At 38.6% G+C, this 13,232-nt stretch overlaps 2 non-coding genes across 2 annotated transcripts; one reads left to right on the plus strand and one right to left on the minus strand.

Moving 5' to 3' along the window:
- Positions 1–1,401: 1,401 nt before the first annotated feature.
- On the minus strand, positions 1,402–1,473 carry Trnaa-ugc. Its single transcript has one exon. It is a non-coding gene; the product is annotated as a tRNA-Ala (tRNA).
- A 549-nt stretch (positions 1,474–2,022) lies between these two features.
- On the plus strand, positions 2,023–2,094 carry Trnaa-ugc. The gene has a single exon. It is a non-coding gene; the product is annotated as a tRNA-Ala (tRNA).
- Positions 2,095–13,232: the final 11,138 nt, after the last annotated feature.

The raw sequence follows: 13,232 nt of genomic DNA on the forward strand, positions 1-13,232 counted from the left end.
ATATTACCATCCTATTAAAGTTAAAACAATTTGATAATGTTTTTCTAAGCTTTAGAGTGCTTAATTTTCCCCAGTGTTATGTTGCCGTTTTTGGGGACTCCGTGGCGACATTTCGCTGTCCTAGTCGGTGCCCCTTATCGTTTTAATTAGTTTTTGAAAAAGTTGGACCCAGAAACCCTTGGAATGGTAAGGGCGGACAGACAGGCAGACAGAAGTGGTACTGGCAATTATGAAATTGCTAATAAGTTCCCACTTAGAGCAGGGCAATTGCATTTAAAGCGCAACTGCAACTCCTTTACATTTAATTAAGGCCGAGCGAAGGGCGCCACCTGCTCTGTTTTTCGATTTCCTGTTTATCTCTGGGGGGTGGTGGAGCTTTCTTAGCCCTCTGCCAATTTGCATGAATATTTATAGCAAATGGTGCGGCATTAAATGCAACTCCCTGAGAAAACGTCGCCGGATTAGGCAACAAATTTATATGCACAAAAAGGGGAAATCAACAAAAACAGAGAAAAGAAGGTGCAAATGCGGGCTGTCGTGAGATTTTGCCAAAAGTTTCCGGGCACCTGCAATAAAAAGTTTTCTTTAATCCTACAGGGGGTTTTCGTAATAAATGATTTAAATTGCATTTGCAATGAGGGGGAAGACTTAATGAAAGAGTGCTGCTCAGATATTGAAAAGTCTCCAAAGTATCTAAGGGTTAAAAATCTCTTCTTATCCAATGAAAAATTCCCCACATATTTTGTCGAATTCGACTTATCGAAACAGGAAACTGAAAAGAACTTTTAAAAATCCCCAAACCGTGCAAAAATCGTTCAATCTTCTTAAGCAAGCGACCAGGCGACCAGAAAAACTAAAAAGGCCAACGGAACCGATTCAATTCAACTCTCGAACAAAACTCGCACAGCGCTGGGGAAATAAAAAATAAAATATCACACATACGTAATTACCGGCACATATGTATGTATGTACATATGTTTGCATTTGCTTGGTCACGGTTCTCTGCATACTGCCGTCTCACTCACAGCAGCTGGCTATCTCCCTCGCACTCGCATTTTATAGTTTCAAAACGATCATGCGGGCGTATAGAAAATGTGCGAGCGGTACGAAACTTGCTATTCGTTTCTGATCGCCTGCTACTCACATGGATCACTTTATCGATTTTACGAAGAAGCGAATCGATTTTTTTTTTTGGTTTTGTGATCTCAGAATCGGAATCATTTTCAACCGATGATCATGCGGCTTTTTTCAGTGCGAGGCGGACTGAAAATCGGGCGAGACAATAGAGACAAAGTACCGCAAAGCATCGCTATATAAGTGTACTGTAGTGGGGGGAAAAAAAACGTATATCACTCAACGCTGATCGCTCTAAGCTAAAAAAAAGAGACAAAAAAATGTACTTGGAGATGCCGGGGATTGAACCCGGGGCCTCTCACATGCAAAGCGAGCGCTCTACCACTGAGCTACATCCCCGATGTACTATTGGCGGGCAAAATGTCTTTACAAAGTAAGTAGTTGCTGGTTGTTGGGCAAAATGAAATTTAATGGTTAGGCATCATTAGTAAGTGTTTTATTTGTTTTTAAAAGCTAGGAAAGTAATTGCAGTTTTATTTTTCATTTTATATAAATAAAAATGTGTGCCATTAGGCTTCCAATATATCTTAAAGGTAATCTTTTGTGATTGAAGTTATTAAAGTGGGTTTAACAAACATTACAAAATAATTGATTGTGTGTGACCTTTAAGCTAAAAAATTAAGTTAGTAAAAGTAATTACCAACTACTTATATTTTAATTAGTTTCAAGAAATACTCTAAGCAGAAAACTAATAAACTAAAGAGTAAAAGTGTTGGTAGTCGTACATTCAAATCGATTTTTATTTTTGTTAGATCTGAACACGTATTCTTTTCTACCTGGGATGTCCTTAAACAACCCCATTTATCCTTCTCTTCCTGTTGCACCTTTGATTCCTGTACATCCCTTGCCGCCAGTGGAAAATGCATTTTGGTCCAGCAGTTTCACATCGGGGATGTAGCTCAGTGGTAGAGCGCTCGCTTTGCATGTGAGAGGCCCCGGGTTCAATCCCCGGCATCTCCAGTACATTTTTTGTATTTTTTTATTTTGCCATGTGTTTTTTCCGTTTTGGCTCTTTAAATGCGTTTAGAGCTGGCTGCTTGTGTGCGGCCATGGCCAGTGACTTGATTTATGCGCAACGAGGCGGCAATAATGAATTATTTATGCCGATTTACGGCTGCCAGGCAGGTCTGCATGTCAATTGGCAGAAACACACTAGTATTTGGGGGAGACTAGTATAAGAAAATGGGTGGGGAAGGCCGAAAACTTAGCCAGTGTTTGACTTCTGGCCGCATTTAAGCCCAAGTCGTAGCCGCAGTGCAGTCAAGTGGTTAAAATGTGTATACACCCAGAATGCTGTGAAAGGAAATTGGCTTGTTCTCACTTTTGCCACATTTGCTCACTGGAAATTAAAATTAAATTTTGCATGAGCAGCAGCTCAAATATTGGCCAGGCCCCTGGACAGGCAATTGATTTTGTTGCGGTCGAATAAGGGAAAAGATTGCGAACACTTTGACATCCCTTTTTCTTGGCCCATCAATTAGCAAGAAACATGCGAAAAATGAAAAGTGCAAAATCCGAAATGGTAAATGCTAAATGCTAAATCAGAAATGCCAAATCCCACTGCCCAGACACAAGTCGCATAAATAAGATTATGCCAGGTCTCGTGTTGGATTGAAATTAATTACCATAACGACGTCTGCTCGTGTCAGTGTGTGGGATTTATTTGCCGGCAATAAATATTTTATAGCACAGCTCAAGTGTGTTGGGCCCTGATGGACTTGAAGGCATAATTTGAATAAAAGAAAATCCAAATCGAAATTGTCACACAGAATTTATGTAATTGCATAAACACCGCAAGGACACTCGCACACACGTGTATTTGCGGATAGAGTGTCCTGTCTCGAAAGGCCTCGATTCCGTTGCGTTCGGTCTGCCCGGTTGCTAAATAATTGAGGCAACAAACTAAACAAATGACATAGCCTCAATTTCATGACGGCCCTGTCTTGTGTGGCGGAGAAAAGGGTGTGCAATCTACTTGGGTTTTCCTCCGGAAAAGCAGAGTCTAGCTGTGTGTTTATGCGGTGTGTTCAACTTATCGATTACATGGGTTTCCAGCTCCTTCTTGGTTCAAGTAATTGTTAAAGCATACTCATACTCAAGCATACTCAGGCCTAAGGTGGAAGATTTAAGATTTCATGATTTAGGATCTATACCAAATGGGGAAAAGAATCAATGATATTTGGTTATTTGGCAAGTCATAGGTAGCTCTTAGTTAGCCTAAATTAAGTTAGGCATGCACACATAATATTCTGAGTAGCTTGGTCTGAAAAGTAATTCTATAATTTCATTCAAGTCTTTATTTGCTAAAACTAAAGCAAATAAGAAGGCCCACCATCCAATCTGCCAAATCAAAGCCCAACCACACCACAGATTAATACGTTAATGCGCACAATTCTATTACGGTTTCTCCTGCACTTCTGTGAGACTTACGATAATCGCATGACCCGAACCCTTTCCCCAGCAAGGCTCTAATTAGGGAACCACAAGTGCAGGCGCCGATAAGAAATTGGAAATGCAGGAGCAGCCTTGATGCCCTAAGACCCCGGTTTAATCACATTAAATGGACATTTAAAATTCTCTTTCTCGCATGCCAGTATCATCGTCATCGGGCGGACGAGTATCAATGTCGGGGGTTTCTGCGAAAGTGAAAAACCAATACATATTTCCGCTTCCAGGCAGAGTGGGTGGGGGGAGGGAGGGGGGTTTCGGCCAAGGATGGCTACTAAAGGACATCTGGACGTGCGTATGTCTCCCCTTTCTGTCTCCTTCTGCGTGTGTGTGCGTATTTGGTAAATTAATAATGCATTCGATATCGAAGCCACTTTGCATTCAAATTCAATTGTGCATGCGTGCAAATTCAATTCCCCAAAGCCCAAAAGCATAAACTAAATTATATTGCTGCAAATTTAAATGCGAAACTATTTTTGTTGGCCCAAGTGGTGGACTGGGGCACATGACAATTGCAATTGCAAGTGTCAAAAAAGGAAGCGACGGTCCGCAGTCTAAGCCACCCCCCGAAAACTGAAAACCAACCGAACCCAAACCCAGGACACAATCACGTTTCAATTAACAGCCATGGCCCGCACTGTACTGTTTTCGGCCAGTCGGTGCTGGCCATATTCGTATGTAAAACACGCACGCAACGGCTGCTCATCGGGCAGGGCTTAATGGCCAGAGTCCTGGACATCATAATTCCGGCCACAATTCCCAAACACCGCAAACACATTCGGGGCGGAAAAGGGGAAGGGGGAGGGGGATGGGGCGGAAGGGCGTGAGGTGGTCAAGGGGGCGGACAGGCAGGGTCAGCAGTTGCAGTCGACCGGGCCAAAGTTCTTTGGGGCGCATGAACTAATTACGTTAATATGCGACAACGTTTTCATAGGCGAAAAATGTTTGCTGCACTGCAGGCGCTCTACACTCGACAAATGTTATTAACTTAAATTGGCCATTAGTTTTTACACGACATTACAAATCGGGTATAATAAAGCCAAGTTCATAAAGAGAGTATCTATTAACAGACATTGTGAGTTTTATGAATTACCAAGATTATGGTTATTCGAGGTAGCAATTTTCAAATTATTATGCCTTTTTAAAATTATTTACATAATTTAGCTGACTATTGATGAAATGTTAACAATTTACAAAAATAAAATTTATGTGAAAAAATGTTGTAAACAATTTTATCATTAGAAGATCTTTTAATCACTATTTAAAAAAATAAGTTTTATCTTTAAGTTGCCTTATTGTTTTAAATAGTATTCTTTCTTTTATAAATTTTACATTTTAAAGGAATATATATTTATTATTTTGTTTAAAATATAAAGATATAAGATTTAAGAAAACCACATTAACTTTCTACCTTTTTTTTCGAATTGGGAGGACTCAAAAGAGATTTAATAATATGTTTTCAATATCTCTTGTCAAACGTAAGATTTCGACAATGGCAATTTTGTAAGTGTACACACAAGGGGCAGGGGTCAGGTGATGGGGCATGTGCAATTGGAAAACCGAGGTTGGTATAAATGATTGGGGCACAACAGGAGGCACTCGAAATATGCTCGATTGGTTTTCGGAGGCAGCATTGCCGCAACTTGCCCAGTTATCCAAGGCGAAGTCTAGGATTGGTATTCCCCGAAAACAGAACCATTACGAGGCTAACAAGTGACTGCTGGGCATCAACTGTCAGTGGGGAGAAGCACCCCACCATGCCCCATGCCCCATGTCCCATACCACATGCCCCATCCGCTGGAGAAGCTGCAACTGTTTGGATGCCGGGCTATTAAGAATGCCAACACAACGGACCCGGATGAGCGGACGTGGACCAGTTGGGTACGTGTTGAACGTCGGTTATCATACCTGCTGTAGAACACACTAAGCCCAGCAGCATTACCGAGCTCCGATCCCCGTCCCTCAGTTATATAGCCATATAGCCAACCCATCCCCAATCCCAAATGCACCCACCACCCCCCGCGTGTGTGCATTCATAAATAAGACATCCAACGAGGCAGCCTCAGCAGGGAGCACTGCTCCAGCCTGACCTGTCCATCCAGGTTAACAGGGGGGCCCAGGGCATCATCTAGTGACACTGGGAGAAATCTGGCTATTATATTATACATATAATAACTATCATTTTATCTTGGGGCATAGGAAGTGTAGCACCTTTTACTACTATATTGAGTGAAAACAAAGTTAGTTTGTAATACATAAGATGTTTATTATAAACATCTTAAATATTTATTAAATCGCTGTTCTGCTTACTACATTAAGCATATAAAAATAATGTATAAGGTTTTAATTAGAGCATCATTAGCTATAATTATATATTATAAATCATTTTATCCTGGGGCATACGAAGTTAAAATACTAGATTAAGTCAATTAACAAGGTTACCAAAATTGTTTGTTTATAATCCATGATATGCTATTTTAAACAGCATATAAAATATTTATTAAATCGCTGTTCTGCTTACTACATTATGCATATACAAAATCTGGTATACAGTCTTTATCCCAGTGTAACTCCCCCCTGGACGCACACACATTCGATCAAACGCTCACGTACTCTGTGAAAGTCCTGCGGCTCCTTCCCATGTGGAAAAAGGACGACTGGCAGGACGGGAAGTGGACAGATGGATGCTGCTGCTGCTGTTGACAGTGCCTGCTGTCATTCATTCATTAATGCATTTTCCTGATTTTCACTCATTTAACTCTATAGATTTTTCATTTTGCCTATTACCAGCCAGGACAGAAGGACACCAGGACGAGAGGGTCGAGAGGGAAATAGAAAGGAGGATGGGATGGCAATGGCAATGGCTGACGGCGCTCACATGTCCTGACCTCTTTGGCCTGCCCTGTTGGTTTCGTCCTGGCCCCGGGAGCCATGCTTCATTTACTTTGTTGTCGGTGGCCATTAGTTTTGACGCACTTTGGACCAGCTCTCCACCTGATGGCCACTGGGACGGTGGCATGTTGCCCTGCCCCAAGGCACAATCCCGGTCGGCATTGTGGGGTTAAGTGGGCTTCGCATACGGGGTGAGCATAATGGATTGACAGGCTTCGTTAACAGGAGCAGGGCTGAGGTCAATCAAAGCGCAGGCAAACTTTCAAATACATCAATGTAAATCAGCAATCGATTACGGATGCAAATTGTAATCGATAGAGAGCAAACATATGCCTGGAGAAAGTTGGCATAACTTTTGGAAACCGGAAGCCGACAGAAATCACATCGATGACTAGGCTATGCTTTATTCTTTTTAAGTATCGAAATCGAAATGCAAAGGTATATATCTTCGGTCTGCCTATTTTCATGTGAGTTATTTCTCAGTTTCGATAAGTTGTAACAAGGTTACCCACAATTGGACTTTTAGAGTCTTGTATTTTGATTCTCTAAATTGATACTTTTTTTGAAACTTAATCCGATTCCAAAGTGGCATACTTCTAAAGACTTGTGATTCGATTCTCAAAAAAACTGCATTCAAAGTTTTCAATTATACGTTGGTCAAAATTTTGACCCATTTTCATGTTAGTTATTTCTAAGTTTCCGATGTCTTTTAAAAAAGTGACTCAAAATTGGACTTCTAGAGTCTATAACTTGACCAAACTTAAGCCGATTCCAAAGTGGCATACCTCTAAAGACTTGTGATTCGATTCTCAAAAAAACTGCATTCAAAGTTTTCAATTATACGTTGGTCAAAATTTTGACCCATTTTCATGTTAGTTATTTCTAAGTTTCCGATGTCTTTTAAAAAAGTGACTCAAAATTGGACTTCTAGAGTCTATAACTTGACCAAACTTAAGCCGATTCCAAAGTGGCATACCTCTAAAGACTTGTGATTCGATTCTCAAAAAAACTGCATTCAAAGTTTTCAATTATACGTTGGTCAAAATTTTGACCCATTTTCATGTTAGTTATTTCTAAGTTTCCGATGTCTTTTAAAAAAGTGACTCAAAATTGGACTTCGACAGTCCATAACTTAACCAAACTTAATCCGATTCCAAAGTGGCATACCTCTAAAGACTTGTGATTCGATTGTCAAAAAAACTGCATTCAAAGTTTTCAATTATACGTTGGTCAAAATTTTGACCCATTTTCATGTTAGTTATTTCTAAGTTTCCGATGTCTTTTAAAAAAGTGACTCAAAATTGGACTTCGACAGTCCATAACTTAACCAAACTTAATCCGATTCCAAAGTGGCATACCTCTAAAGACTTGTGATTCGATTCTCAAAGAAACTGCATTCAAAGTTTTCAATTATACGTTGGTCAAAATTTTGACCCATTTTCATGTTAGTTATTTCTAAGTTTCCGATGTCTTTTAAAAAAGTGACTCAAAATTGGACTTCGACAGTCCATAACTTAACCAAACTTAATCCGATTCCAAAGTGGCATACCTCTAAAGACTTGTGATTCGATTCTTAAAAAAACTGCATTCAAAATTTTCAATTTAACGTTGATCAAATTTTTGACCCATTTTCATGTTAGTTATTTCTAAGTTTCCGATGTCTTTTAAAAAAGTGACTCAAAATTGGACTTCGACAGTCCATAACTTAACCAAACTTAATCCGATTCCAAAGTGGCATACCTCTAAAGACTTGTGATTCGATTCTTAAAAAAACTGCATTCAAAATTTTCAATTTAACGTTGATCAAAATTTTGACCCATTTTCATGTTAGTTATTTCTAAGTTTCCGATGTCTTTTAAAAAAGTGACTCAAAATTGGACTTCGACAGTCCATAACTTAACCAAACTTAATCCGATTCCAAAGTGGCATACCTCTAAAGACTTGTGATTCGATTCTCAAAGAAACTGCATTCAAAGTTTTCAATTATACGTTGGTCAAAATTTTGACCCATTTTCATGTTAGTTATTTCTAAGTTTCCGATGTCTTTTAAAAAAGTGACTCAAAATTGGACTTCGACAGTCCATAACTTGACCAAACTTAATCCGATTCCAAAGTGGCATACCTCTAAAGACTTGTGATTCGATTCTTAAAAAAACTGCATTCAAAATTTTCAATTTAATGTTGGTTGATTTTTTGACCCATTTTCATGTTAGTTATTTCTAAGTTTCCGATGTCTTTTAAAAAAGTGACTCAAAATTGGACTTCGACAGTCCATAACTTAACCAAACTTAATCCGATTCCAAAGTGGCATACCTCTAAAGACTTGTGATTCGATTCTTAAAAAAACTGCATTCAAAATTTTCAATTTAACGTTGATCAAAATTTTGACCCATTTTCATGTTAGTTATTTCTAAGTTTCCGATGTCTTTTAAAAAAGTGACTCAAAATTGGACTTCGACAGTCCATAACTTAACCAAACTTAATCCGATTTAAATGTGGCATACCTCTAAAGACTTGTGATTCGATTCTCAAAAAAACTGCATTCAAAGTTTTCAATTATACGTTGGTCAAAATTTTGACCCATTTTCATGTTAGTTATTTCTAAGTTTCCGATGTCTTTTAAAAAAGTGACTCAAAATTGGACTTCGACAGTCCATAACTTGACCAAACTTAATCCGATTCCAAAGTGGCATACCTCTAAAGACTTGTGATTCGATTCTTAAAAAAACTGCATTCAAAATTTTCAATTTAATGTTGATCAAAATTTTGACCCATTTTCATGTTAGTTATTTCTAAGTTTCCGATGTCTTTTAAAAAAGTGACTCAAAATTGGACTTCGACAGTCCATAACTTAACCAAACTTAATCCGATTCCAAAGTGGCATACCTCTAAAGACTTGTGATTCGATTCTTAAAAAAACTGCATTCAAAATTTTCAATTTAACGTTGATCAAAATTTTGACCCATTTTCATGTTAGTTATTTCTAAGTTTCCGATGTCTTTTAAAAAAGTGACTCAAAATTGGACTTCTAGAGTCTATAACTTGACCAAACTTAATCCGATTTAAATGTGGCATACCTCTAAAGACTTGTGATTCGATTCTCAAAAAATCTGCATTCAAATTTTCTATTTAATGATTATTCATTTTTTTAAACCGTGTTCAAAATATTTACTTCATCTGCATAGCGATTAGCTCCTTCAATTTCAATTTAACCCAATCAATCGGAAGGTAAGCAAATCCAAAGTGAAGTTCCAGCACCGCAATGTTTTTCAACACCCTATTCTATACCTATAGCTCGCCCACTCCTTGATGTCCTTTGGCTATCTCACCTGGCTCAAGTGTCGCTTTTTTTGTCGCTTTCCTTGGACAAACACAGACGACACTTCTTCAGCTTCAGCTGCGTTTTATCTGCTACCCGATTTTCCGAGCGTTTAAGCAACAATAACAGCAACATCAGCAAGAGCTCGTCGAGTAAACAAAAGTTGGACTTGGAGTCCAGGGTTCCAGAGAGATGACAACTAATGAAAAAACAGATTACCTTATTATTAAAAATAGCTAAGATCATTTTACAATTTTTAATTAAAAATGGGTTATATATTTTATGCACTTAATATTAAATTATAATTTTATAAAACAAAACAAAACTTAATTTGTTATAAAATGGTCCAAACGCAAATCACACATAACAGATATATTTATTAAATGTTATCTGCTTTTGTATTAAGTATTTATTTTACAAAACTGATTGTTTTTCATTGGCTTTCCTATATTTAAAAAACAATCCATGGGGTTTTCTTTGTCAGGGTATATTTTTGCTTAGCTAAGTATTCCAAAAATTGTCCAGATTTATCTGGAAAATAGCTCAGTTGTACAGCTCACCCACCCGCCTCCCACTTTCACCTCTATCCTGCCGCATTCCAGACTAAATGACGCTCGAGGGCAACGACAAGGACGTCGACGTCGGCGTCGCTGCCAGCTTCGAAAAGTCAAAAGGCCACGACTTGGTCTAAACTGACTTTGGCTTTTCAGGTATAATTAATCTTGTTTAGCTTCTGTTGTTGCCCGACTGCTCGACTGTCTGTCTGTCTTTCTGTCTGGCTGCCTCTCAGTCTGTCACCCAGGGCTCCTGTTTGTTTGTCTTTTCGTTCGGCCAGCTCCTTGAACAGGACCTCCCCCCAAAACACTCCGCCCCCTCCCCCTCCCCCAAGGCCATAGTAATGTATTTAGAACGAGTTTAATTTGCTCGCCAGCGCATTTTTCTCCTTTCACAAGAGAGTGAGGAGGTCCTGGGCCAGGTTAACTATTAATTTTCGGCCCCTGAGCAAGATTAACGAGTGCATGATTGCCTCAAATTGTCTAGGAAAATAGGCGAGGGAGGGGTGGGTGGTTGTGGGTGGTTGCTTAATGCCCAAATTCATGGCATACTTCAAGCCGCTGCCACCCACCCTAGACCCAAATTTATTTTCGTCCATTGCAATTTTGTCGCCATTTTCAAGTAGATTTTTATTTTGTTTTTCGTCCTGCTCGACTTGGGTCAACCCGGTGGGTTGAAGGTCCTTGCTTCTACTTATTTTCCAACTGCAACTTCTTCAGGTCCTTCCACTTCTCCCACCCGCTGGGCGGTGGTAATTAATTTTGTTGCATGTCACAGCTGCTCGGTGAATTTATTTTGTTTACAGTTTAGCCAGATAATTGCAGTTCAGTTTGCGTTGCAGAGTTTGGAAATCGTTTTATCAAATAATTATAATAGCTTAAATTCTGCCCGATTTAATTTTATGGACTCGTAATCAATTCAGATTCGATAATTCAATCAATGAATAGCTTTAGTTTATTATTATGTATTTGGAAATTATTTTATTAAAATGCAATAAATCTGTTTAGTTTATTACAATTTTGTCTGAATATTTTTAGATAGAATATATTGAATTATATAATTAAGTAATTATGTTTGTTTAATTGCCGCGTGATTTATCTTTGATTGGTAATTAACAAATAATTTTAATGCTCGGTAAAAATATTTTGGACGTGTTCTTATTTCCAAAAGAAAACATCTTATGTGTACACAGCTTAAAATCATTTTGTCAAATCATTCAAAATAGTTCATCTGTTTCTGGTTTACATTTCCATCGAGGTTTGTATCCAAAGAAGATGTGTTCAACAAAATTTGGAATCAAAATGGAAAATTGTAAAATGTAGAAACAATTCGCATTGATTTTGCAAATCCGTAATCCCGACCAGAAGACCTCTCAACCTCTCGAAACGAAAACTCTGACAAAAATTGCTTTCCTCTCGTTGGCTTTGTTTTGTGTCCAGAAATTCAGCTCGTTTTCGCATTTCTTGTTGGCTGTTAAGTAAAATGTTTTCATTGTATTTGAAATGCTGCCAGGAGCAGGAGGGATGGAAGTGGATGTGGATGTGGAAGTGGGGCAAGGATTGGCTACACTATGTTGTTTGTTATTGCAACAAAGCTGGATGTGTTTTTGCAGTTGACACCTGAAATGCAAACACATTTGCCACAGCCGCTGAACAGGATCAGCATCGGAATCAGGCTGAGGACCCATCCTGCAGGATGCGATAGGGAGGGGGAGGGGAATGGGGATGGGGACGAGGGATGCAGATTACAGAAATGCAGATGCACCAGCTGCTGCTTATGGATACGTATGTGAAGTATCTGAATGTGTGTGCGGCTGACAACCTGCAGTTGTTGCACATGAAAGAGTTCGAAAGGCAAAAGTCTTGTTTTCATTTTCCAGCAACACGAGAAAGTCGAGCCAACGTTTGACTCTCGGACTTTCCGCCGGAGGTCACTGCCAGTTGACCCAGTCTGGCCTCGAAATAATTTCCAATATTTGGCAGCCTAACTCCGCCCTTTTTTGGGGAAATTTGTCCAGCTATGTCCAACAAATTAATAGATCAATCCAAAAGTACATCTTAATGGGGTTAGAAAGTTGTGACAATAGATGAACTTCAACATCCCACATTTTCCAAGATATGCTACATACATACTATTTGCTGGTCAGTTTGATTTTGTAAATGATTTTTCACATATTTTTCAACAAACATAAATAAGGTCATCAAGGTTTTTTCATCATAAATATTTAATTAATATGTTTATTACTCTTTTGCAATTGTACAAAATTTTCCGGATTGTATAAATTCAGTAAATAAATATACCATATTTTCAGTGCAAAGCAAAGTAAAATAAACTTTTTACGGAGAGAATGACAGAAAGAGAAAGAGGCAAAAGAAAGGTTTGAGCTTTAAAGAGCGGATTACGGTAATAAAAATGCTGTCACAGATCTTCTCAAATTCTCTCTCAGTTTTATTTCTTCCTTGGAGTGCATCGGTAAACACAAGCACCTGTACCGCGTTAGAAAATTAGTTTATTTAAATTCCATCGTGTCTCGGTTTGTTTAAAGTGGTAATAACAAGTGATCGCAAGCCGGTGTAATGGGTTTTAGCCAATTTTGTGTGTTTAAGCGGTTAAAATTTTGGTTTTCCAGTGCACCGAAAAATGCGCCCTCCACCAATACTCATACGCTTTTGTGAAAGTCTGTGTAACCACTTGGACAGATAAAGAGAGTACATAAGAGGAACATAACGGAACAAATAGTCATTGATTAAAGTCCAATATCTAAAAATAGAACTGAGGTAAGTGAAAGTTAAATGCATTTTAAGTAATTTATTATTTCTTGAAATTCAATGGGATGAGTATAATGAGCATAAATTCAAGTACTTCCATATTGTCCACTTCCATA

This window comes from Drosophila rhopaloa, unplaced genomic scaffold (assembly GCF_018152115.1).
Source record: "Drosophila rhopaloa isolate 14029-0021.01 unplaced genomic scaffold, ASM1815211v1 contig_115, whole genome shotgun sequence".
NCBI classification, from domain to species: domain Eukaryota; kingdom Metazoa; phylum Arthropoda; class Insecta; order Diptera; family Drosophilidae; genus Drosophila; species Drosophila rhopaloa.